General features: G+C 43.6%; 2 long non-coding RNA genes across 4 annotated transcripts in view; one reads left to right on the top strand and one right to left on the bottom strand.

Annotated features, from left to right (window-relative positions):
- The window catches only part of LOC309638851, a 192,258-nt gene that overhangs the window by 118,539 nt on the left and 45,801 nt on the right, over window positions 1-27,918 (top strand). Inside the window, exons 4-5 of one of the 2 annotated variants that reach the window (XR_014251345.1) lie at window positions 11,117-11,340; window positions 11,999-15,385. The exons of the other annotated variant lie outside the window; for it this stretch is intronic. This is a non-coding gene — a long non-coding RNA (uncharacterized lncRNA). Of the gene's footprint in view, window positions 1-11,116; window positions 11,341-11,998; window positions 15,386-27,918 lie in introns of those variants that run through there. 2 annotated transcript variants of the gene reach the window in all.
- On the bottom strand, window positions 64-27,889 carry LOC309638859. Of its 2 annotated transcripts, XR_014251360.1 has the most exons (4): window positions 27,644-27,889; window positions 26,092-26,827; window positions 5,741-5,868; window positions 64-220 (listed from the first exon to the last, which is right to left on the bottom strand). It is a non-coding gene; the product is annotated as an uncharacterized lncRNA (long non-coding RNA). The 2 variants fall into 2 exon arrangements; XR_014251361.1 differs by having other exon boundaries at window positions 26,092-27,889.

The raw sequence follows: 27,918 nt of genomic DNA on the forward strand, positions 1-27,918 counted from the left end.
AAGACCCCTGCATCTTGGAACGCACCTTGGTGGTATCGGTGATGTGTTTGCTAAAGATGGACAGCAAAAACCGGAAATCTTCCTTTCAGCTCCACTCGCCTCCTGGGTTTTTGTTTATTTCATCTTTTGAATTACACGTGGGCCTCACGTTGCAGGAGCTGGTGGTAGGGTCTCTGTGATCTGACGTTGATGAGGCAAACCTGGAGTCCACCAGCAGGTCCTGTAGGGTCAAGGAGGAGGAAGAGAGGCTAAATAATTAACAATTCAATAACGGAGGCTTGGAGCAAGCTTGGAACTTGCAAGAGTGGAAGGAGAACTTTTAAACCTCTCAACCAAGGCCATCAGGGGCACAGGCTTTGTTGAGTGAATTTATATCTGAGTTAAGCCAGCTGAGGGCATGAAACACGCTGTGAGTTTGATTCAGAGGTGCGTAGAGTGTGCCCCAAGGCTCTCTCCCCCGCTGTAGGCAAGTTTAGTGGTACATGGGGACCATCTGACCCCTGGGCTGCAACAGAGAAAGAAGCAGAAGGTCCCACTGGGAGGAGGGTCTGTAAGACGACACTCCTACCCCCCAATCCCATTTTCAGAGTCCCCATGGTGGCAGTAGGGAAAGAAATGTGAATATACCGATAATGCACAGAGGCTGGGATGGGAAAACAGCTAGCTGAGCGCAGTATTTTCCCGCCCTCTGTCTTCGTCTGCTTGGGCTGCCATAATGAAACACCATGGACTGTGTAGCTTAAACAACAGACATTGATTTTCTCACAGTTCTGGAGGCTGGGAGTCCGAGGTCAGGGAGCCAGTGTGGTCAGGTTCTGGTGAGAGCTCGCCTCCTGGCTTGCAGATGGCTGCCTTCTCCCTGGGGGCCCACATGGTGGAGAAACAGTGAGCTCGCTCTGGTGTCTCTTCTTATAAGGACACCAATCCTATCAGATCAAAGCCCCACCCTTATGACCTCCTGCAGCCTTAATTCCTTCTATAAAGGCCATATCTCCAAACATAGTCACATCAGTGTTAGGCCTTCAACATATGAATCTGGGGGTGGGGCAGTTCTGTCCATAACACCCCCATTTCAGCACATACCCTGACACTACACTGCCCATCTGTCCTTCCTTCCCACTAGCCAAGACTCGAGGAGCCCTGCCATCGAAAGCAGGTGTGATCTAGGTGGAGAAAGCAGTTACGGAATTCAGAACCATCCCCATTTGCAGGGAAAGAGGCTCAGCCTGGTGTGCTAAGGAGAATTACCTGATTCTGTTGTGAGTCTCCTGCCGATTTCCCATCCAACCAGCCATCCTTTTGTTTGCCCCGTAACTACTAACTACGATGGGAAATTAAAATAAACCCCTCCCATCATACAGATCTCCAGAGGATACGATTATAGGGGTCTTTCAGTCTCTAATTCACACGTTTCCTGAATGCTTGCATTTTTAACCAATGTCATGAATGACTTTGTAATTAAAAAAGTAACACTTTATAAAAACAGCACAAAAACACTTTATAAAAACACACAGTAAAAGCACAAGCCACTCACTGAGTAAATATACAAGGGTGATGAAAGCTCTTGGCTCACATCCTATAAAGTGCTATGAAAGGGTGGGATTTGGAGAAAGGGACACCTCGGAGGGGGGTCTTTTCCAGTCTTCTACGTTCAGAGGGGAGAGTGAAAAGATTGTTTCTCTACACAGAAAGCCTGAGAAACAAGTTAGCCGTGTGTTTAAAGGTAGTGATGCAGCCCACCTGCATCTAGAGTGGAGGCACTCTAGATTCTAGAAGCTTCATGATTCCTGGGAAGTCCTGTCACCTGGTTAGGTCGGGAGCTACCGGCACCCAACTCCCTTTCCCACCCCACGCAGGGTGGCTGAAACCCGCGACTGCTCACAACCTCGTCCTAAGTACACATAAAGCATCCTTTCCGTTTCCAACGCCGGGGTGGGAACTGCAGCCCTGGAACACTGAAAGGGCTTGATTAGAGCCCTAAGTGTGGGTGGAGAGAGGCCGCTGGGCCTGGGCTTTATTAAACCGTAGCTCTTCCCCGTTGGCACCTCGTTATTGCCAGGGCTGTTGTGAGGCTGAATGAGCAGCACATGAGGCTGAGGGGAGAGATTTCAGAAGGAAGGATGAGTCCAAGTACAGGAGGAGACGCTTCTGCTCGTCACCACACAGAAAAGCTTAGGGCTAATAGTCGCATAAAGTGCACACGGCACAGAGAGACTCGGGGACCAAGCCGGGGTCCCTGGGGATCTGGGCCACACTCGGCTGCAGCCAGCACTGGAGCCCCATGTCTGGAAACAGGGCTCCCTTGTGGGTTTTGAGAAATGATGAAGCCCTGGCTTTAAGGGGCCTCCTTCCCACAGGGGTTTCCAGTGCTTCTCTGCCAGGAGCTGCAGATGCTTCCAGCAGGGATGCCAGCAGCAACCGAGGCAGCCCCCTAGTTCCTGAGATGTTCTCCTGCAGGAGGCAAATCTTCACTTTGCTGCTGGGAACGCCCCACCAAGCAACAGAGGGGAATTCCACTTCATACTTTCTTAAGGTGTGAATGAGCCTAGGTCTGTGGAAGTGCTTTGTAAACTGTGAAAGGCCCAGCAGAGGAGGGAACACAGAGGCATTATGGTTTCTCGAATAAGGTGTGTGGATTTCCCAGCCCTGTGTGTGTCTGAACATGCATGAACCCTTCTGACCTGCTCTCAGTGTGGGCTCACTCATTGCTACAAAGTGCTCCCTCTGCTTTGGTTTTAAATTGCTTTTTCAAACCCAAGTTCCCAAACAGGGACATGATTTAAGCAGTTGCAGAAGGTGGCAGCTTGGGGAGGTGGGAGGGACGGGTTGTGGTGGGGTTGGTGGCTCGGGCATTACTCTAGTCTCACTGGGAAAGGGTACCGAGCCCCTCGGGGTTTGCCCCAGGGGGCCTGCCCTCTGAGCAGGGCCCTGCACTGCAGACTTTGCCCTGAGCCTCTTCTGGCTTGGGTCCCTAGTGGAGACAAGTGGCTGTGAGAGCCTTGGGGAAGAGTGTCTCCTCTATCAAGACTGGACAGAGCCGTGACTGTCCCCCCAGGACTGCAACAGCCCTGGACCCCAGGGCCTTATCTCAGTTCCCTTAAGATTGGTGGTGAGTAAGGTGTATGTTAGGAGACCCAAGCAGATGGAGCCCTTAAAACCACAAACGAAATCATGATGAAAGTGAGAAGAGAAAGGAAAAGGAAGTGAGGGATGGCCAAGATCAGAAGCTGGGAGGAGTGGGGCGCTTCATATTAAGCTTGAGGACAGATGTGCAGGGTTTGCTTTGATGTGGAGTTGCATCCCCTCTTTGTCAGAATGTGATGCTGTAAGACAGGGCAACCTCTACGAACACCATTCTTTTAAACCCAACAGGACACCTATTGCCACAATATCTTCTTCTCTCCTTGTCTCATTGATTATTTATGGAGCTCCTCGTCTGTGCCAGATACAGTGCCAAGCAGTTAATAAATATTATCATGTACAACCTTCATAAAACCTTGTGAAATAGACATTTTAATCCCATTTTATAGTTGAGAAAAACTAAGTTCAGAAAAGGTCATTGTCTCGGGCAGGTAGGTGGAAGAAGGCCAGGATTGGAACTGGCCTTTTCCTGAGTCCTGGAACTCCTTTTCCTGAGTCCCTGATCTTTCTACTTATGTATATTGTCCCTCCTTCTTTGTTCTCTTTCGTTGCTAATTGGCAAAAGGTCACGACGATCATCATTTTTTTTTTTGTTTTGGCCATGCTGCGTGGCTTGTGGGATCTTACTTCCCTGACCAGGGATTGAACCCGGGGCCCCAGCAGTGAAAGCACCAAGTCCTAACCACTGGACCACCAGGGAATTCGCCATCATTGTCTTTCTTAAACTAATACGATTTGAAAGTGCACACTCAAACTGTGTTCACTCAGTAAGGGCTTATTGAATTCCTACTGTGAGCCAGGCATCATACTGGCACGGAGACACGTGAGCCAGGAACCCAGAGGGAAAGCCCATCTCCCGGTAATGTCTTCTCCTGATATATTGCATCATCACCACTCCTGTTAGGGTTATAGGGTATAATCTGAACAAGTGCGGGCCAGGAAGACTTAGAGCTGAAACGCCTCTCCTGTACCATCAGAATCATGTGGATTTCTTAGGAAAATACCTGTAGATAAAATAGAGATTTCTGTAGTGGCCAGAAACCTGGGTCGTGGCACTAGCATTGCCACGTAAGTAAGCTGTGTGACTCCCTGGGCCTCAGTTTCCCCATCTGTCCAACCAGGGGGTCAGGCCACGTGATCACTATGTCCTTCTCAGCTCTAATATTTCACCAATTTAACTGAGTTTTCCACTTCCATCCACTGTCTAGGTGAATGAATCCTGAGGCCCATTTTGAAAATGTGAGCTGTTGGCATGTTTTTCTCATCCCTAAGCCTTAGGTTCTCCTGGTGACATATGGCTTAATCAGTTGTTTTTGTTTCTGCACCTGAGTCATTTGTCATTTGCAGATGCTTTATCTTTGTCATGGTTAGTAATGTTCACTTCTGTAAGAGATAGGCACACACCCAAAATCTAGAGGTATACTTAATTATGAGCTATATATTTCCTTTGAAAAGCAACCAACAAATCAAGAAACTGCAAATTGAATCCTTCTTTCAATGTAGCAGAACTGCTTGCATTATTAAGAGAGAATAAAAAGTAGATGCAACATATTTTTGTTTGCTAACTATGCATTTTCGTATAACCAGATTATTTTCACGTGAGATGAAAGAACAGTATTTGAGAATCTACTCAAGTTGGTACAGTTTATTTAAGATAGGGGCTAGGCACAAAAAAATTTTTTTTCCTAGAAACTTCAAGAAAGTCATTTTTCTCTTCCTGGTGATTTGTTGATTGTCAATAGCTATACTCATTCTGTGCCAACTCTACATATTATACAGTATCTAATCCTTAAACAATCCTTCAAGAACAGCTATTGCTGTGTCCATTTTGTGGATGGGGACAGTGGAGTTCAGGGAAGGTATGTCACCTATGCAGGTTCATTTGGATGGAAGGTGGCAGATGTGGGGTTCAAGTTCTGTTCAGTGTAAACCCAAATGGTTACACTTCCTCTGCGTGGAAGGGAGAGTATCCACACGCACACACGACCTGGAAGGGAGAAAAATGGACGCATATCCAGATGGTTTCAAACAGGCCCAGAAATAAGCCAGGAGAAAGTGGCTTCTGTAAGGCTTTCTCCACAAAATCAGGAGGAAGAGTGGGCTAATCTCAGCACAGTATGCCTTTATGTGAGTTAGTAAAAGGTACCCCTTCCTGGAGGGCGCACCCTCACATGCCAGTGGCTTGTTGTGTGCAGGAGGGCTGACCTCCGACCCCTCGTATAGGGAACCTTGGCCTAAGGAACACCTTGCACATCACTACCCTATGGATGGAGAAGGGGAGGTATCAGTAAGACGGGGCGGGGGGAACCAGGAGGGTCTTGGAATGTTGGAACGGCTGGAAAGCAGAAAAGGATGGCAGTATTTATTTTATGATCTTCAAATATTTATACTTCTCACTCTTTCTTTCTTTTGCAAATAGTTTAGCGGGCAGAGGGAAACTCTTCTTATGGTTGAAGAGGTTTAGCTTGATTTCCATATGCCAAGTCAGTTAGAGTGTGACCACACTTCCCAGAGCTGGTCTGGCTGAAAGCCAGGGAAGAAGTAATGCAGGGTTCTTATTGTTACTAGATTGTCCCAAAGAAAGTTCAAGGAGTCTTACCTCAGAGGTATTCGCTTCTAATAACTAGGCTGCCAGTCTGGTAACGTGTTCCTTGGACTGTCTGCTGTCTCTCCATTTCTCCATCTCCTCTGCTTTCTTTAGCTCTTCTGGGTCTCTGCACAATCAATCTGTGATGTTCGGGCTTTGATTAATCATAGTAATAATACTGTAATAATAATCCAAAGATAGAGATGAAGGAGATGAAGGAGGAGGGAGAGGAGGAAGGGAACTCAATCACATGGACTAAACCTAGGTCTGTTGCAAATGGGGAGGATGATGGAAGAAGGGGATGGGACTAAAGAGGAGAAAGAGTTACTTTCACAAATAGGAGGCCACTTTGAACATCAAGGGACTGACCAGAAAACTCAAACCGTGAAGTGTTTCCTCTGGAAATTATCTTAATGATTCAATAATAGTACCTAACATTCGTAAAGATGTTGCATTTCTCACATGCCATCGCATTTACTAGTAAGAGCAACACATACTAGTCAGATCTGTCAGATACGTGATAACAGATGCCCATTTTACAGGTGAGCAGACTGAGGTTAGAGAAGTTGAGTAACCTGGACTTGACTAGGGACAACTCCATCTTACCACTCGTAGAGTTTTAGCAACTTGGGGGCAGGGCCCAGCCTAGGATTTGACACTGATAGGTGTTTCATAAGTGTTTGCTTTAGGAATAGGTGAATTAAGTTATACATTGGAAAAATAAGTGAATCTTGTTGCAAACATAAGGGAAAATGTGTGTGTGTGTGTGTGTGTGTGTGCGTGTGTGTGTGTGCGTGCACGCACTCACACTGTGACAAGGTAGTGGGGGGGGGAGCAGGAGGTGAGAGTTATGGAATCTGGGGAAATGGGCCCATCTGTCTGCTGTTTGGAGCACCTCTTATAGATCAGAGAGAGAAAATCACTGGTGACTTTTGGCATCAAAATGGGATGTGTGGAAAACTTCTCAAAGCCATTCAGGCTGAGATGGCGGCACAGCCATGTCCACTGTAAGAAAAACTCCCCCCCAAAATTTGGAGGGAGCACGTCAATTTACTCCTTCTCTTCCCTTCCCCTCTATGAAGGCTCTTGCCTCCTTCTGTGGGTCCAGATCGCCAGACAAATAAATTGGGCGTGGGGGGGGGGCAGTGGTCAGTGGAGCGGGGACGTGAAAGTCCTCTTTCTCCATCTTCCAGCTTTCCTTACCATTAAGTTGTGGGTTGAGACCGGTTTAAAAAAATTCACATAACAATTAAAATAAGATACTTTAAAAAACAAATTCCAGCATATGGAGTATTGGCTCTCTCTCTCTCTCATTCTCTCTCTCTCTCTCTCTCTCCCCACTTCCTTTCTCTCCTTCTCTCCCCTCCCTATACCCCACCTCATGTATTCCTTTTATTCCGATTTATCTGTGTTCCCAATGAGCCGTTCCCACCGAAGCTGGAGCCCTTCCTCCTGAACGTACACCTCAGGTGCTGCAGGGCACGCCCACTGTGCGGATTAATCAGCCCACAGCACCATCTGTCATGATTTAGGCTTAACTGGAAGATGGACCTCACAAAAGGAGACTTCAGATGGAAGGAGGGGGTGGGAGGAGCAGCTGAGGAACCAGTACCCCGACAGCAAAGGCAGGAGCTGCGGGCCCCTCCCTTCAGGAAGGAAGCGAGCAGGCCCTCAGGTGCGAGCCCGGCTCCAGGTCAAAGGGGAAAAGAGGCCTGCACCTGGGTGTAAGGGGGGCAGGGCGGCTCTGAGGAGCACCACGCCTGGCCACGTTGGTGGCAGGGAGAGGGTGAGCCATCCGCAGGAGGGCTCTGAGAGGGACAGATTAAATGGGAGTAAAGTCAGCATGACCGTGTGAATTTCAGCTGACTTCCAGATTACTCTCCAGGACACTCTTCAATAGCTCGGGGGTGGGGGGGAAGGAACAGAGAACTAGGTCCTGCCCGCCCCCCTCATTATACCCACGGCCCCTCCCGTCACCTTTAGAAAAACAAGCAAACTAGGTTGGCCAGCAAATTCAGTTAAATTAGGCACATTTCATTCTTGCAAAATTGAAAATTCAAAAAATTGGCTTTGGATCCACAGACCCTGCAAACCAAGGGCAAGGTCATCTGGTTACAGAAGCCTGATTTTCCCATCCTTGGTGTTTCTCCTCTAAATTGGCTGCTGGAGAGATGCTGTGACAGCTCTAAGCCACTCCGTTACCTTTCTTCCAGTAGAAAGTTTATCCGCCTACCAAAGCACTCAACTTGCTCTCCAGGGGTGGATGGGAATTGTGAGTGCATGTTGGATTTATCACACACACACACATTATTTATTGGTGTGAGAGCCATGTCATACCCTTCAGCACGTGTGCACCTTAGTGACTGGGTCATGCTCATATTTATGGGGACCTGGTCACATGGTAGGCACTCAGTGACCAGTATCTAAAAAGCTAAGTAGTTGCAGGGCAATTACAGGGCTTCTGACACAATACAAGATATACATGCTAAATCTCTCCCTCTGTTTTGAGTGGCTTCGAACATTTTTTTAATACTACTACTCAGAGCTCTTTCTTAATATAAGTACAGAATTACAACACCCCGCCTCATGATTTGCCATACAGTAAAATGTCCTTAATTGGGCCCAGCATTTTGGAATTTATATTAGTTAAGACACGATCTTATTGGGTAAGAAGTTTGAATGAAGGGTTGTAATTTCGAAATCTGTAAGTTTATGAGATCTACACTTATTAAACAATGTTTGTATAAATGTAATCCTAGATTCATTTAGCTAATTTTCCTTATTAGTACCCCATTCATTTCTGAAGTTATAGCAAAAAAGAAAAAAAAAAAGAAAGAAATACTGTAACATAATTATCAGTATTTCTTTAAACAAATCCTCGAGTAAGAATGTTTTTTTAAAGATTAATTCAAATGAGCCTCACAATCTCCCATTTCTCAAAATAATAAGATTTTATTCTATTTAATTCCAGTTCCTTAGCAGCCTTCTTTATCCAGGGGAGAAATAAGTTAGCGGAAGCCTTGGGAAGGAGACGTGGTGGTTCAAAGTAACAAAGCTGAAGTTACGTGTTTCTAGATACCGCTTGGTAGATGTCATTTCTTCTTTCAGACCTACTGTGGCCAGGAATCACTTCACCTTTTCTACTGACTACAGCTGCCCCTTGATTATTGCATGTGTTCCCTTCCCAGTCCGGTTATTACTTTTCCTACAGCAACCAAAAAAATGTGGGACTGTCACCTTCCTTTCCCCACAGCTCAGGAGTCTGGGCACATTTTGATGAGGCTTTGTCTAAGGAGGTGGGTAGAAGGAGGTGTCATAAAGGAAAACTTCTCCCTCCTCTGGGGAGGGAGAATCTCCCCTCCTGCTCACCTCTTCTGGGAAGCCTTCCTGGAACCCTCACTAGGTCTGGGTGAGTTGTCTTTGATCTCTTAGTGCACTTAGGGGCAACATGCAAAGAATGGGAGTTTTAGAGCCTCATACCCCAAGTCTGGATCCCAGTGCTAATATTTATAGCAATGTAACCTTAGGCAAGGCTCTGAGCCTCTTTCAGTCTATTTCCTTAAACAAAGGGGAAAATAAAACTTATTGGAGGGTAATGGGAGGATTAGAGATAATATGCTTCAAAATAAGTAGTACCAGAATAGTAAATACTCAAAAAATGGTAGCTCTTTTTATTATGAGAGCACTTCCCACACTGTTCTGTGATCATGTTTACCTGTCTGGCATCTCCTCAGGACTGTGAGGTTTTTTTAGAGGATATTTCTCTATCCCTGGACCTTGGAACAGAATCTGGCACAGAGGGGACATTATGTGAATGGTTTTTTTTGGAAGAGTGCATCAGTGAGTCCACGAGAATGCCTGGATTCATCTTTAAGCAGGCTGACTTGGTTCGTGCATCATGCAGCAAATTTATTTCTGGAGACATATTTGAGACTAGAGACTATTCTAAACAATGAGGAAATCAGAAAAAAGGAAAAGAACAAAGAAATTGGATTCAATATTTTGGTCCTTAAAATGTAGCATACCCATGAATCAGGATAAGACTCACTATATGAAAACAAGAGGTAACTGGCTATATCACAGGCCAGATCATGCACATTTTGTGCATTCAAATGATGGGTGCGAAATGAAAAACTGAAACACAGAAGGCTTTTTCTCTCCCTCAGCCCCTGGCATTTCCCATTTATTGGCAGGACTATCACTATTTTCCTTCTAGGTACCGTTCATGGGAAGCACTGAGATCTTAGAGAAACTTGCAGAATGAACGGTTGTTGGCACCTCCTTGGGAAGAACAGAAAAAACCCAAAGCTTTGATAGATTTTAAACTGCAACCCTCCTGGGATGCTCTAAATGGCTCATAAATACAGCTGATGGAATATTGCCTACGTGTATTTTCTACTTACACTCACCTTTGAGTTCTTTTCTGGCCCCTTGAGAATCAATACATACAATAACAGAATTGCTGATGTATTAATCTTTTCTGCTGATCTAAGCATTGTTTTTCCTACCAAAGTGGGAATAGGGCTGGGGGAGGAAGTGATATCTAGACCACTCTGAAAAAAATGGGGGGAAAATTTAATTTCCAGACTTCAGGAAATACACTAAGTATTTCTCTTTTTTCTAACCTCACTAAGGCATCCTGATGGAGTGCCCCGGCTGGCCCAGAGCCATGGATTTCAGATTATCACCAGCATCCCCTATCTTGGTTTTGTGACCTTCCTAAGACAAAGTTTTAACTCCAGGTAAAGCCTGGGCCAGAAGTTCCATTAGAACAGTAAGCCTCGTTCTCTATGGTGGGGGAGCCATGGCCCCCGCCCAAAGGTTTGCATTACCATTCTGCAGCCTAGCATGGCAGAGGGACAGTTTTTAGGTTTTGAGAACTTTCACCTGTGAGTATATTTTATTGGGGAAACTGATGGTGAACATCCACAGGTGGGGAAGGAAGGAAGAAGATCTCCACTGGAGATGAGTCCGAGAAGGAGAGCCCCATTACCTAAATTCTCAGCGTGAAATTAGCAATGCCATATTGTGCTAAGAGGCGACAGGGGAAGAAGCAAAGGAAGAGATGGTGAACTGGTTCTGTTGTACCTTTGATTCTCCACTCCAGCTTCTCTTAGAGATGAAGAGATTGATAGCAAATGGAGGGGGAGAAAATCAACTCCTTTATTTTTGTTTTGTTTTGTTTTGGTTTCTCTTCCTGCTCCTGCTTAGAAAACTAGTCAGATTCTGATCCAAAAGATACACAGCTGAATGGCATGTGACTTCCTCCACCTCAGGGTGAGGCATGAAGTCAAAGGGCAGGGGACAGGGCGCATGGTTTCGGGGTAAGAGGGTGCTGGGCTTAAGTGGCAGGACCTTGGCTTCTTGGGTAAATTGCTTCACCTCTAGGACTCAAGATCCTCCTCCTGAAAATGGCAGCAGTCACATCAGCTTCTGCCATGGAGGGACACCTGCAGCATTAACAGGAGAAAAGCAGCCATGTTTAATATAAGTTTTACACCACGTGGGGTCCTTCATAAGGAAATGAAGCCTGGAAGAAACGGTTGAATCTGGGTGCTTTTATCCTAAGTTTGATGAAGAGTGGACAGTCGTGATAGGACAAAGAGTACAAGGTAAGTCTAACAGACTGGGGGAAACTTAGCAAAGCCTGTGTGTCCCTCTCTGTGTCCCTTCGTCTTAGGAGACAAGGATGCTCCTCTCCTCCGGGTTTAGGGAGGGCACTTCTCACATGAGGGTTTTATGACCTACTTCAGGGGAAAGTCAGAAAGTCCCTCCTGCACGTGCCATTTCCCAAATCCTTCAGCTTAAAGTGTTCAGTATGCCAAGGTGCCATATTTGGGGGTAGCGTGTCCTGAACCCCGTCACCAATTTGTTGTGAGGATTAAACAAGATAATGAAAAGCAGCGGACTCTGTTTTGTTTTGTGACGACCCTGGGGGAATCCCTCATTGTGTTGAGTCCTGATGGGGAGGCAGGATTCTGGCCCCATGGGCAAACTGAACTTTTCAATATTCTGGGGACAGTGGCAAAGTCACTCCTGGTGGCTGCATCATGGGTCCAGAGTTTGACAGCGGCAAGGTCTCAGCCAGAGGGATCCTGTGGCAAGAGCCACTCTGTGTCCCCACTGCTCAGCCTTCCTTGATTTCTGCCCATTTTCAGAGTTTTCGGAGCTCAGTTCTCTAGCCTTCTATTCAGTGAACTTCTGACACTGTTTCCGTACTTTCCTTTTCTGCTCACAGTTAATAAGCTGGTATCTTCTGTTTGAATCTAGGAACGCTGACCACTGCAAATGTGAAGTGTATGATACAGCCAGAGCACACAGCGGGGTGTTCACCCAAGCAGACACTCAATACCTGGTACCTATCGCAATTATTAGCCTAATGGCATATGACTACCCTCGGCATTCCAGGAATTCATATTTGATGTTTCAACTATTCAGATGTCCATGGTGTGTCATATTTTGCTGGGATACCAATTTAAATTGCCTTTGGAATACACATTAGATTATTTCTTAATTGTTTGATTTTTTTACAGGGAACATATATCATCTGTAATCCTCAAAAATAATAAATATGTTTCCATTAAAAAACACACGACTTTGATTTGAATTATATAGACTCATAAGCAACAAAGCTTTGGTGATTTACTGACCTCAAATTAATGACTAGCTGGCCTAGGTTATAAGAGAGGGAAATGTATTCTGTAATTATATTCTAGAATGGTACCCCATGGATGATCAGGATCTTCTGGTAGGATTGACCAACTCTAAAGAAACTTCAGTGGTTAAAGAAAGAAAGTCTAAGAAAATAAAGTGTAATATTCTGAATGAAGGCCTGGGTTATAATCTATATTCAACGAATAATCTACTAATACAGACACTTGGTCCATTATCAAGCTTGAGCATGTATGGACCAGCACCAGAGCATCCTGTCAGTCAGCCAAGTCCTTGCTCCTCAAAGAGTGGTCCCCAGGACAGTAGCACCAGCATCGCCAGGGGGTTTATTAGAAATGCAGACTCTCAGGCCCCATCCACACCTACTGCATCAGAATCTGTATTTTACAAGATGCCCTGGTGATTCATAAGCATATTAAAGTTTGAGAAGTATTGATAAGTAACTTAGTCATTAACAGCTGGGAGGAATGTCAGGGCTAGTTTCCCCAAACTAGATGGCGATCAAATTTACAACCCATTTTCAGGCATCAGTGATTTACTCTGGGGTTGCTAACCTAAGTGAGTACTATACTCTTTAAGGAGGTAACTCAAGGAAATTTCTGTCTTACCTCCTATAAAATCACCATTTTTCCATATTTTTTTTCCCTTCAGATTGACAGGTTGAGGGGAGTAGAAACCTCTTTTCTGCTTTATCTGCCTCTGGCTTGAAGTGAGAATGTAAAGGGCAACAGAGAAAATCATCTTAAATTGTCTACATCACTGAAAAGTAGTGATTTCATCTTTCGGGGTGGGACTGGGTCAGCTCGAATCTTGCTTATGCCATTTGTTCAGGACGAGAGGTTTCTGCACAAGAAGTAGCTGAGTATAATGGGGAGAATGGATTAGATCCCGAGGAAGCCATTATCATGGAGTGTCAGTGAATAAAATTAACATGTATTTTTAATAAGTCTGTAATTACTAATTCTACAATAGACCATATGGTCTGTTCACTTTCGTGGACTCAAACACTTAAGCCCTCAAATGCCGTTTAGTTTTAAACACACACACACATCCACACACCTCATCCCCTCAAAGAAAACAAAAGAATTGCATTTCGAGCTCCATGACATTTCCTTAAGGAATAAAAATTCAAATTACTATCGAAGCCATGACTTTTACACTCGTGTCTAGAAAGCACAGTGACGCGTTTTTGCCGTGCCTTGCACCCTGGGCCTTCTCTCTTTGTGACTTGTTGACTCAATAATGTGGGCTGAAGGCAGCCTCACTGTGCTAAGTTTTCAGCTATAAGCGCTGATTTCCTTGTTTTTGTGAATTTTTGAGTCAGACCTGGCATTGTTATTTAAATGGATCATTGGATGTTTTTCATATTAGAATTCCATTAAATTGAGAAACAAAGAACCCTCTGCTGCTTTCAAGGAGAAAATGCCTTCATTTTCCCACTTCTAGACTGTAAGTATTTTTTAGTCAGGTCTTTTTATAATAGTCTCATGAACATATTTTCAGAGACATGCCTGCATTTTATGACTTCATTTGGGTTTTTTAAAACTTCCGATTAAGCAATGCCCCTAAAATTTTTTTCTCTACTCTAAAAGGCTGCAGGAGGCCTCATGTTGCTATCGTTGCCTTAGAAGGGTTCCACAAAAAATTGCTATCTTGCAACACATTCTTAAGAATGGGGTAATAAATGCCAGCATGAGGGGGACAAATCAGTCAATTTAAGATGACGGTGTATTTTGTAAATTCATTAACTGAATTTTTAAAAGTCAATCTGATCACTATGGACAACTTCACCTTTTAAATAAGCAAGAGATGTAGCGTTGATGAATGGGACGTGGATCACCCAGGCTCACAGCTTGTTCACGTCAGTCCTTGAGTTGGAAATTTAGAAGAATTCTCTGCAATTTGGAAAGACCCATTCCAGAGAAGACCTGGTAGATAAGGCCTCCATTTACCTTTCTTAAGTTTCTAACCCAATGCTTTCAGCAATCAAGAAGAAAGGGCGATCAGACTTAGGACTTAGGCTGTCCTGTTATAATCTTTTCCTTTGCATGGGATTGCACACAATCACAGGGTAGGAAGAGGTGCTAAAGATACCTGTGCCAAGCCCTGTATGGGGAGCCCCTGGGGACCCTGATTCTTGGGTTTCGTCTCTTTGTCCCCAGCACATGGGCAAGTCCAGGACTCAATGTATCTCTTATCTATGGAGCAGCTAGAGAGTCAAAGCTGCAACTTTACAATAGCGCCTCCCTCTTAGGACCACCTCTCTCTAACTGGAGCTTCTAACTAGACGTCTGATTCTTCCTTCATACATGAGAGAGAAGCTTCAATAAACCACTAGAGAGCTGGACACATATCCTCTGCAACTAGGAACTCATGGAGGATTTATACCAGATTCATCCCTGGGAAGAGCTTCAGTGACTTGTGGTCACCAGAAGGAGGGCTGTGTCATGGCACTCCCCGCAATGGCAGGCAAAGCTACCTGAATCCTAGGGACCCGAGATGCAGCCCAGTTTGGTACTGTTGGTCTGGGGCTGTTGTAGATGGCATCCTGCAAGCATTTAAGAGTCGAGAAGAGAGAACACATAAGAATGCCCACAAGAAAAAGTCAACTTGAAACATCTGTACGGTCCAGAGATCACGATGCCATTGCACAACAGTGTCATTCAGTTAAGAACTTTACTATCTCTGTTTCCTTTCCTTTCTACCCCAAAGGGTAGAAATTGTAGCCAGTGGATGGTGGGAAGGTTGACCAGAAAAGGTGAGAGTCATACCCTCTCCCCAAAGAAAGGCAGTACAGTTGCTGGAGAAGGAGGTGTAGTATCTCAATGGGGTTCAGGATGCACTAACCCCAAATATGGCACCTTGGCATAGTGAATATTTCCAGCTGAAGGAGTTTGAGAAACCAGCAGTAGTGGGAGGGTCACTCTGACCTTTCCCCACCCTTCTCCCATGAAATAGGTCATAAAGCTCTCAGGTGAGAGAAGCCCTCCCTGTACCTGGAGGAGAGGAGCCTATCTCCGAAGACAAAGGGATGCCGAGAAAAGTCTGAACCCCCAGGCCTGGCCAAGTCTCCCCCAGTTCACTACACTTACCTCATACTCTTTAACCTATCTCCTTCCTCCACGACTGTCTACTCTTCATCAAAACTAGAAAATACTCAGGGCTGTTTCTTCAGGGCTTCATTTCCTCATGAAGGCTCTGTGTCATGTAAAACTTATAGTAAATAAATTTGCTCGCTTTTCTGCTGTTAACCTGTCAGTTTCGTGTTCAGACTCAGACAGGGACTCTAAGAGGACCGTGCAATCTTCTCCTCTCCTGCAATCTTCTCCTCTCCTGCAATCTTAACCGTGAATACTGAAGTTGCTCGGTGTACTGGGCTGCACACCGTTTGTTACTAAATTAACGGAGAGACATGGCTGAGATTTCAAAGGAACGTGTGGTTTTTTCCATTGCCTGAGAGTAAACGGAAAAGCCATGGGGCGTGGAATGTCCTCACTTTTATTCCCAGACAAGGCGAAGTTTCCCTGCTGGGTGGTTTAAAAGAATAAAGGTGTCAAAAATATTACACACCTCGAGAACTGGGTGATTGGTAAAGTGGTTGCATGCTCTGTTTCCACTAAACAGAAACCCTTGGGCTGAGAGCAGATATTCATGGAATCCTTTAACAAGTAGTTGTTGGCACGTGGCACTTGGATAGCACCGGAGAGTAAAGATCGACAAACCCTACTCTTTGCCCTCAAGGAGCTGATGATCTACTGGGGAATGAGGACAATTGAAAATGAAGATGACTTTTCCGTGTGCGAAGTGCTGCTACAGGGTACCCAGAAGCACCTGACCTCTCTCAGAGGATGACAGACAGCCTTCCACTGGAAGCTAAGCTGAATTTGACACTCGAGGGACCAGTAGGTATTAACTGGCAACAAAGAAGAAGAAAAGAAAGAAGGTACAGGGAGGCTAATCACGTTCTGGGCAGAAACAGCAGCAGAGGGTGAAGCCCACAGGTAGATGAGCAGGAGCGAGAAACTTGGGAGTTGTTTATTTGCTTGGAGTGTGGAATTCAAGGTGAGGAATAGCAAGAAATGAGGATTGCGAGACAGGCAGCATCACATCCGGAAGAGCCTCATAAACCACACTCAGCTGGGATTTTCATCTTGGGTCCATGTCAGTTTTCAGCAAGGGAAGGATCAGACTTGCACTTTTGAGTAATTTCTCCAAAGCAGAATAATAAGAAGAAAATATTAGATCCTTTAATCACATTGTTTAAAATTGCGCCCTTTAAATTTTTCTCGTTCTGTATGCTGTTTACACATGCGCTTCATATGGTAGCAATAGTACGTGCCTGTCATTTATAAATATATGCACATTTGAGGATGCAGGGACAATTGCTTTAGAAAGGTCTCCCCTGCTGCAGTAGATGACAGTGTGGAACGTGGGTTGGAGGGCAGCAAGGGTGGAGGCAAGGAGACTAGTTAGGAAGCTGTCGTGCTGATTGAAGTAGGAATGACAATGGCATTGAGGATGCAAGGAAGTGGCTAAGTATGAAGCCGGCTCTGATGTCACTTCAGGCTTGCACGTGTGACTGTTCCATCAGAAACCTCGGTACCCACAAGCGAGCTGACAGATGAGGCGTATAAAGAGCACAGGATGTCAGAAGATCCAGGTGTCAAGTCCTGGTTTCCTCACTTAATATGTGATTTGGGCAAATCATTTACTTTCTCAGCCTTTGTTTCCCCAACCATAAAAATCGGGCTGTTGAAACATGGCCTCACTACTTCCTGGAGCGATTGTGTTGACTCACTGGAATAACGAATAAGAGGTGATTCTGAAATCGGTGAAGCACTAGACACACAACAGATGTTATTCCGTATCTATCATTCTTCCATCGTAGAAAGATTCCACAGGTTCTGTATTTCCGTGTGTGCGGTGTCAGGCTCCACCTCTAATTCTAACAAGGGAAACAATTACCCTGGTACTTAGTAAAAGCCAGCATCGTGTGTCAAAAATAGAAATAAATGGGTCCAGAGACCTAGTTATGCCCTTTCCTCCCTGGGAAGGGCTGAGACTCAGTTTCCTTATCTGTGAATGGGGGAGAATGGCAATCTCTCCTGCCTACCTCTCCGTTGAACTCAGAGGGAGTTGTGAACACACACTGAGCTGAGGCCAGGAACTCTCTTCGGCTCTGCCTTTCCCACAACTTCCCTGGGTGACCTCTAACAAGTTACTTTCCTCATCTGCAAAATGGGCAGACGATTTGTATGACCTTTCAGTTATGAGATATCATTATTCTATTAAAGATGAACGATGAGATGAGATGAAATACAGAGCACGTTCATGACAATTGTGCATTAATTTTTCTCTGTTTTGCCTGGTTCGGTGGGGAGGAAAGGACGAATATGTTGAAAGGGGAATACAAAGTTTACCACTAGAATTATCTGCACATTAACCAAGGCATGGAAAATGGAAGTAGCTGTGAAGATCTTCTCAATATGCAGAGCCACCAGGCAATCAGTGACAATAAAATTGTGAATTCAGCAATTCCATGCTGGGTTTTAATTTTCTGGCACTGGCGCGCCCATTATTTAAGCATGCATTTGGGTTGGTGCCAGCCTGCCCCTCTTCCCCACGGCGAGGGAGGGGTGCTGAGAAGCTTCCCGCATCACACACCAGCGGGCTCGGGATTCCCACAAACCCGCTACTCTTGAAAGGTCAGGAAAGGGAGGTGGCACAGCAGACTTTATAAATGACAAAGGGAAGCTGGGGGAGAATTGGTGAAAAATGAAGAGTGTGGAAAAGGAGGGAAGAACTAGAAGAAACAGGGGAAGAGAATTAAGGGGAGGAAGGAGACAAGACCATGATGGTCAATGCTGTTTCACGGACAACAAGAAAGGGAGAAATTAGGTGTCAGCATAAGGTATGAGAAGAGGATGGAAGATGGGGATGTACAAGGACTGTATGCTCCAGATCCCTTTCTCTTCCCTGGTCAAGGATGCAGTCAGGTGACACCTCCAGCTGCAGAAACTTTGCACCGGCCCGTGTCAGCGCTGAGCCTCTTCCTGGGCACCTTCCAGCCAGTGGTGAGGGTCTAGGGCTTTTGCCTAATGTGAACCCTGCCCTAGAGCTCCCCGCTGGGCTAGCTGAGGCTTTCTCAGAGCTGCCTTTACACGGAGACTCTTCCTACCCAATCTGCCTTCCTTCTCCCCGATGGTGGTTTGTTTTATATGTCAACCTGGCCGGTTGACATATAAATAGTCCCCAGTTATATAATTACACTAATCTAGGTGGTCCTGTTCTGAAGGTACTTGGTACATGTGGCTAACAATCTCTAATGAGATGATTTTAAGTAAAGGAGATGAACTTCCACAACGTGGTTTGGGTCTCATCCAATCAGTTGAGTGCCTTCAGAGAAAAAACTGAGGTTTCCTGGAAAAGAAGGAATTCTGCCTCAAGGCTGCAGCATCGACTCCTCCTAGAGTTTCCAGCTTGCCGGCCTGTCCTACAGATTTCAGACTTGTCAACCCCCCCAAATCACATGAATCAATGCCTTAAAAATAAATCTCTTTATATATATATATATATATATATATATATATATATATATATATATAAATAAATAAATATATATATATATATATATATATATATATATGGAGATATATATAATATATAGCTCTCCTATTTGTTCTGTTCCTCTGGAGAACCCTGACTCTCTTCTTTTACAAGCATCAGACCTGTAGTCTGAAGGCTCTCCCTACTTGCTCCTGCCCCCCTCCCCTTTACCTTCCATGTTGTTACCCCAGTAAATCTCTTGCACGCTAACTCCATCGGGCCCTCTACTTGCTGAAGAAGCCAAATGCTGAAGAAGCCAAATGCAGCCAAATGCAGTCTGGACTTTCCAGACTATGTCCTCATTTTTATTTTAGAAAATCTGGGCATAATTAGCCACAGGATCTTATAACACTTGAGTGGGAGGAAAAGAAATGGAAGAAATATAGTGTGAAAAGAGAAATGAAAGGAAGGTCAAAGGCTAAGAGAAACATGGGGTCGCAGCTAGGAGATGCATAAAGGAAATTGCCTTTCCCCAAAAAAATGTGGCAATGTCAGATTTGGATGTTGTTTTTAAAGCAAAGGGGCTTTTTGCAAACAGTGGATTGGGAAGACACCAGGCAGGAAAGGAGAGGAACAAACACACACTGGTGTTTGTCTCTTGTTTGCTTTTGCTTATTGGAGAATCCATTGAAAATGTATATTTCCCCTTTGCCAATTGCCATCTCTTAAATTACCTTACTTAAGAACACACACAAAAACAGTATTCATCGCATCTGCTTCAATTTTCTCCTCAACTTTTATGGATTCCTCTGCGTGGCTTCTTAACAAAATGAGACTGAATCGTAGAACCGTCTGCTATTGCACAGATCATCTTTTCCCTTAGTTGCTTTACTTGTGGTTTATATAGAGAGTAACCTGGATGGGTTGATTCCAGGGACCATCAGTGATACAGTGATGAGGTGAAGACAATATGACCGGAGCAGTCCGCTGTACAAGGCTGGGAAGGAAACGGCAAGTGCTAATTAAAGCCGCTGGACCTGTATCCTGGCACAGCATTACCTGACAGCCTCTGAAGCTGGATTTTCATTTCTGAACTTGTGCTGACTTCCCTTAAATCTGAAGAGCTCCCATTCATTCATTCTTTCATCCATTTATTTGACAATAGTTAACTCAGGGCCCAGCAGGTGCTGGGCATGGTGCTGGATGCTGGGCAAGAAAAACAGCATCCTTGCCTGCTCACAAGGCTTCCGGTTCTATTGGTTGGTGAATGCTTACGAGGCCGACCGTGTTTCTGGGTTGCTTCTTTCACAAAGGTGTAGCTAAAGCCAACTTTAAAACCTTCCGTGTCCTTCCCCCAAGGGTTGTCGTGTGGCAGCCATGCAGAGAAGGCATATCGAGGATGTCCCTTGGTCCACATGGTCAGGGAAGAAACCACAGGCCTTACTGGCACCACAATCTTTTTTGTTGAAAGCCAGTTGGCATTAGCCTCTGGTCTCTCCTCAGATGGATGGAGCACTTGTGGGTGGAGCAGGGTGTACTGCTCTCCTACCAGCCATTGCAACTCCTGCCATATCTCAGTCACCAAGATGCTGTCCCAAGGGCACCTGAATTTCTTATGCAAATGACCTTTGCATTACCCTGGTATATTAGAGAAACAGAACCAGTAGGGTGTGGGACTGGCAAGTCCAAAATCTATAGGGCAGGCTGGCAGACTGGAAATTTTGGCAAGAGTAGAAGGTGCAGTCTTGATTCTAAAAGCAGTCTGGAGGCAGAATACTGTCCTTCTCGGGGGACCTGAGTTTTTTCTCTTAAGGCCTTCAATTGATTGGATGAGTCCCATTTAGGAAAAGAATACTCTGCTTTACTCAAAGGCTACTGATTTAAATGTTAATCGTATCTTTAAAACACCTTTACAGCTGCACATAGACTGGCATTTCACCAAACAACTTGGCTCCACAGTCTAGCCATGTTGACACATAAAATTAGCCATCACTCCAGGGAACTCCAGTTGTAATATTTACCAGCCCCCTTCTTGGATAGAGTGGGGGTAGGTTTCAATTTTTATTTCGTTGATTGTTTCTTTTGCTTTTTAATTTGATGAAGTCCCGCTTGTTGATTTTTGCTTTTGTTGCTTGTGCTTTTGGTGTCATATCCAAAGAATCATTACCAAGACCAATATCAAGGAGCTTTCTCTTTATGTTTCCTTCTAGGACTTTTATGGTTTCAGGTCTTACATGTAAGTCCTTAATCCATTTTGAGTTAATTTTGTGAATGGTATAATTTAGGGATTCAAATTCATTCTTTTGTTTGTGAATATTCAGTTTTCCCAGCACCATTTACTGAAGAGACTATTCTTTCCCCTTAGTATTCTTGGCTCTCTTGTCAAATATTACTTGTTCATATGTGCACTCTTGATTCTGTTGCATTGGTCTACGTGCCTGTTTTTATGCCAGTACTACACTGTTTTGATTTCTATAGCTTTGTAATATAGTTTGAAATCAGGCAGGGTGATGTCTCCAGCTTTGTTCTTTCTCAAGATTGCTTTGGCTATTCAGGATCTTTTGTGGTTCCATATGAATTTTAGGATTGTTTGTTCTATTTTTGTGAAAAGTACCATTGGAATTTTGACAGGGATTGCACTGAATCTATAAATGGCTTTGGGAAGTATGGACTCTTTAACAATATTAACTCTTCTGATCTATGAACATGAGATATCTTTCCACCTATTTGTGTCTTTTTCAATTTCTTCTGTCAATGTCTTAGTTTTCAGTGTATAGGTCTTTTACTTCCTTGGTTAAATTTATTCCTGAGTATTTTATTGTTTTCAATGCTATTGTAAATGAGATTGTTTTATTTCTTTTTCAAATAGTTTATTGTTAGTATATAAAAAGCAACTGATTTTGTATGCTGATTTTGTATCCGGCAACTTTACTGAAGGAAAATATTAGTTCTAACAGGTTTTTTTGGTGGAGTCTTTAGAAATTTCTATGTATAAGATTATGTCATCTGCAAACAGAGATAACTGTACTTCTTCCTTTCTGACGTGAATATCTTTTATTTCTTTCTCTTGCCTCATTGCTTGGCTAGGACTTGCAGTGCCATGTTGAATAGTAGTGGTGAGAGTGGGTACCTTTTTCTTGTCTCTGACCTTAGAGGGAAAGCTTTCAACATTTGACCATTGAGTATGATGTTAGCTGGGGCCTGTCATATATGGCCTTTATTATGTTGAGGTATGTTCCTTCAATCCTCAATTTATGGAGAGCTTTTATCATGAAAATATGTTGAATTTTGTCAAATTCTTTTTCTGCATCTATTGAGATGAAAATATGTTGAAATGAAAATCATGAAATGATTTTATCATGAAAATATGTTGAATTTTGTCAAATTCTTTTTCTGCATCTATTGAGATGATCATATGATTTTTATCTTTCATTCTATTAATGCGGTGGGTCACATATATTGATTTGTATATGTTGAATCATCCTTGCATCCCAGGGATAAATTCCATTTGCTCATAAGGTATGATCCTTTTAATATGCTGTTGAAGTTGGTTGGCTAGTATTTTGTTGAGAATTTTTGCATGTATATTAATCAGAGATACTGACCTGTAATTTTCTTTTTTGTAATATTCTTATCTGGCTTTGGTATCAGAGTAATGCTGACCTTGTAAATGAGTTTGGGAGTGTCCCTTTCTCTAATTTTTTGGAAGAGTGAAAAGTATTGGTATTAATTCTTCTTTAAATATTTGGTAGAATTCACTGGTGAAGGTATCTGGTCCTGGGCTTTTCTTTTCTTTACTGGAAATTTTTTTGATTCTTGAATAGAAGATTGAATCAGTAGATTTTCTATTTCTTCATGATTCAATCTTGGTAGGGTGTATGTTTCTAGGAATTTATCTATTTCCTTAAGATTGTCCAATTTGTTGGCATAAAACTGTTCTTAGTAGTTTCTTATAATTCTTTCTATTTCTGTGGTGTCAGTTGTAATGTTTCCTCTTTGATTTATAATTTTATTTACTTGAGTCCTCACTCTTTTTTCTTAAGTCTAGCTAAAGATTTGTCCATTTTATCTTTTCAAGAAATAAACTCTTAGATTTGTTGATCTTTTCTATTGTTTTCTATTCCTTATTTCATTTATTTCTTCTCTGATCTTTATTATGCCCTTCCTTCTGATAACTTTGGGCTTAGTTTGTTCTTCTTTTTCTAGTTTCTTGAGGTCTGAAGTTAGGTTGTTTGTTTGAGATCTCTCTTTTTTCTTAATGTAAGTGTTAATCACTATAAACTTCCTTCTTAGGACCGCTTTTGCTGTATCCATACATTTTGGCATGTTATGTTTTCACTTTTATTTGTTTCAAGATTTTAAAAAATTTCTTCTTTGACTCACTGGTTGTTCAGGAGTATTGCTGCTAGCTTTTTACGAGCAAATTTCCGATGTTTTCCTACAACAATAGAGCCATAGTGTAGATAATATTTTGTTAACTTGATATTTGTACTTGATCACATACTGTATGAATTATTCCAAGATAACATGTATATATTTCTCTATAACAGCATTCTTAACTATCATAACATATTGTATTGCATGAATATACCATTGTTTATCCAACCAATCCTCTATTGATGGACATTAAAAGTTTCCTAATGTGCCCCTATTTATAAATAAGTATACACTGATTGTTTTCAGTCATACATCTTTGTCCATTTGTCCAAACATTTCCCTCTGATAAATTCCTAAGAAGGGAATTACTAGGTCAATAGGTGTGCACTGTTTAAAAGGCCTTTGGTGCCTATTGATAAACTGCTTTTCAGGAAAATACACCAATTAATACAAGGGCTATTATTTTAATAACATACGTTTATCAGCTTATATTGGTTCCATATGTTACTGAATACCTCTGAATCCTCTATTTCCAAAATTAAATTTGGAAGAAAAATGTTTTTAATCCTGGGATAATAAGAATAATTTAAAAAAAAAAAAAGCTTAATCCTACCGCTTTGGCTCTGAAGAAAATTCTCTTTATGGACTTTTTAAAAAATTAAGTATATTTCTTTTCATTGATGCACCAGTCTACTATAAAATGGAGACTGCATTACCTAAGTGTAAAGAGATTTGAGAAGCAGATACTTTCTTAAAGAATATATGTATGTTGATGGCGTTCAGAGCACACCACCCCAAAATATGGCAACTTGCCATATTGAGCATTTTAAGCTGAAGGGCATAGACACGGCAAACGCTGGAAGGACTCTCTGACCTCCCCCTTCTTCCCTGATGCAGGTCATAAGACCCTCCCATGGCAGGTGGCCTGTCTATACCTGGAGGAAAAGAGCATCCTTATCTCCAAAGATGGAGGGACCCCCAGGGGAATCCAAATGAAAAGGCCTTGCTAAGTTTCCCCCAGTTTTCTACGTGTATCTCATACTCTTTTCTCCTATTATATTTTCCCACAACTATCCACTCTTCATCAAACCTGGTATAAAACCCTCTGGTTTAATCATTTTTTTCAGGTCTTCATCTCTTTCTGAAGGCTCCTGTGTCATCTAAAACTTATATGGAGTACATCTGTATGTTTTTCTCTTACTAATCCTTCTTTTGGTAGTCTAATTTACAAATCCCCAGCTGGAGAATCTAGGAGGGAAGGAGAAAAAGATTTTTTTCCTCCGTTACATGTACATGAACGGAGCTGATGATGTTGTTTCACGTCTGAGGACTGGAAGGCTCAGACTGGAAGGTGAAGAAAGTACAGACATGGAATAACCAGACACCCCATTCTGGACTCCACACGTTCAATACTTTTTTAGTAGAGACAGATTCTCCACAGTCATCAGTATTACAGCACTGCGTCAATTCAGATCGTAGGAACTCCACGGCCAGACTTAAAGCAAGTCCAGGACAGCAGGCTAGCACTCACCTGAGTTGACATGCAGTTCTCACAGCTAGACATTGTCAACACCGAACTTCCCAGCCTCCTCTGGCCGCCAAACACACACCCACGTGGCTAACCGCAAGAATCACCTTGACTTTGTCTCGAAAGTCACAAAAGTGATTTTGTTAATGACTCAGCACTTTCGATCAATTATAGTTAGAGGCTCAATACACGTTTGTTGCATTGAATTGCTCAGTGTTAACTGTCTCATCCTTAGGTGTTCACTTTGTAAGCATGAATGGGATTGACAAACTGACATTTTTATTCATGGGTCCCTAACAAGATGGAGGCCAAAGGAAGCAGAATGAGAAGTGTGGTTAGGTGCCAACTTTGTTGATGTCCATCAGGGGGTCAGAGGGGTGGAGGGAATAAAAGAGATGGATGCATCTTCGCATAAGGTTAGTGTAGCCTCTGAACGGCGGTCCTGTGATCTAAGAGCAGCCCTGCCTGCCTTCCACTGATAGCAACCACACGCATTTCCTGGGAGTCGAGAACAGTCACGGCACACACACACACACAAATTTCAAGGCAGGATTAACCTGGAGGTGAAGTCACGTCTGCCCCCGTGATGCCTCACTTCTAAGCTGTCATCGCACACCTTTTAAAATCCTAACGCCAACGTGCCAATTAAAAGCCTAGTTTGCAGTGGGACGATAGAAGGCAATGTGGGTTTCATTCTTTTCCAGCTGAACAAAAGCAATGGCTTTGCTCCTCGAGCTCCAGGAACAATGAGCCTTTTTTGAACGGTCCCTGCCACCACACACTTCCCAGCTACAGTCACTGGCTAGGTAGGTAACAAAAGGGGAGCAAATGGTAATGAATCAGAATTTGCAGAGTTGAGCGGCTACGGGGCGAGGGAGGGCTCCAAAGAACAGCAGAGTGACCTGTTCCATTTGTATCACTTGTTAACCAAAATTGTCAGTGACTTTTGGAAAAGTTACCTCCTCCCTGACACCAGAACCCTACACAGCACAATAACTCTTGAGCCTCCCCGCACCACGTTATTAATCACGTTCACGGTGACTTCCTTAGCAGGTTACAGCGTCAGCTGACTCCCAGACACTCCGAAGCAAACCAATTAAAGAGGTTCGCTCCGCTCCATGCCTGTTCATCCAGCCTAGTCGTCTTCCCTAAATGCTTCTCCACTTCCCATTGGCATTCCAGCCAGGTTGCATATATTTCTTAAAAGCCATCTTACAGGTCAATAATGTTAAACTCTTACCCATGACAATAATTTCCTCTTGTCCAATGTGTACAGACATAGGGAAGGTGCACACACGGAGCGTGCGTGTGAGCACAGGCACAGAGCCCTTTGGTCTCTCTCTGCATTGTGCGGCCTCTCTTCCTATTGTATTTCAGCCTTTTACTGGCAGTCTCTTTCTCCTGCAAAGAGAGATGACAAATACAATCCTAGAATTGCAAATAGAACAGTGGATGCTTTTTGTTCAAATTCCTGTCCAAGTTGTTACCACCTTTGTCATGATAATGAGCCATCAGAATTTCATAGCCTGAATATCCTCTCCACTCCTCCCGTGCATTGAGGGCCTACATTTGGTTGAGTTTATGGGCTCCTTGCTTGCTGCCCCTGGATAAAGATGGCTGGAAAAGTTGACCGGCTTTAAGATAACCAAGGGTTCTAAGTGGAAGGAAACAGTTCACTGACGTTTTTGAAGGGTTCACACCATGACCTGTATCAACTCATGAAAGCCTTATCTGGAAATCTGAAGAGTAAAATACGCACCTGCCAAGTTTTTCCGTTGGGTCTTGAAAAAGGTGGACGCATCTTCCACCCTAGATGAATTTTCCCCGATCGTGACAGAGCAATTTTCATCATTCATTCAGGGGATGTGTGTTGAGTCCCTGAGTGTGTTGAGCGCCTGCTCTGGCATAGATGTGCTGGGGGGGGACAGACGTGGCAGGCCAGAAGAACAAAGGCACACATGAATTCGTATTTATGCCTGCACACAGCGCAAAGAAACAAAAAACTGAGTTCATCTCTACATGTCACTGTTATGTGACTCTCAGATCAAACTTCACCAGTGAGAGCCCATTTATAACAGCCTGTATGCTAATTAACAAGCCACAAATTCACCAGTGGAGACCCATTTCTGACCTTGGCCATGCTCTTTCAAAAACTGTCCAATATTGATCAAGATAAGATAACAGAAGTACATTTGTAGTAGCTGGACTTCCCAGTGAGAACTCTGACTGCTCACCCCTAATAAGCAAATTTCTGTTAGAGCACCTCCTACACTTAGGTTGTGAATTAAGCTAACACATACATGATATCGCATTATCTATGCTAAAGCACTTTACAGCAAATTACAGACATCGGAACAGTTTACAAGATGATCCGATCTATACTTGATTCTGACATGTATGAATAATTTATTTCACCAGTATTTCATCAAAATTGTGCGCTGCTAATTAGATGGAGGGTTTTTGTGACAAAGCACAAACTGTTGGGGTGGGTGGTCTGTGAGGCTGTAGAACATAAAAGGGCTTTTTATCCCCCCAGCAGATGGGGTCCCCCAAGGATAAAAGAGACTCGAGAGCGACTTAAATGGGCCTCAGGGCTGTTTGTGATTGAAGCTAAGTGCTAGCTGTGATTAAATTTATGTAAAGTACCTAGCACAGTGCCTGGCACTGAGTAGCTGCTGGATATCTGTAAGACGTTTTTTCCCTAGAGTTGGGTGTGCGTGGTTAGAAAATCACTACACTGAGATACCTGGTATCATCTCCAAGTAGGTGTGACTTTTAGTTCAGTGACTCACCCTGAGTTTGTATTGAGAAATCATTGATGAAGCCAGAAACAGAACTCAGAATCTGTGTTCAATTTCTCGTCAATACTTCCTCTTGCTGGGATGCCAGCCCTCCGCAAGCACCTTTGCCAAGAGAGAACAAGATTCTCAGAGAAACCCAAGTGCTCTGGTAGTTTTTAAACAGCCAGTTCTTGCTTCCTCTCCAAATATACTTTGCTCTCATATTTGCAATTTCAAAGTAGCTAAACACAGAGGCCTCCCTCCCTCCCTCCCTCCCTCCCTCCCTT

The sequence above is a fragment of the Balaenoptera physalus genome (assembly GCF_965194825.1).
Source record: "Balaenoptera physalus genome assembly, chromosome: 11".
In the NCBI taxonomy this organism is placed as follows: domain Eukaryota; kingdom Metazoa; phylum Chordata; class Mammalia; order Artiodactyla; family Balaenopteridae; genus Balaenoptera; species Balaenoptera physalus.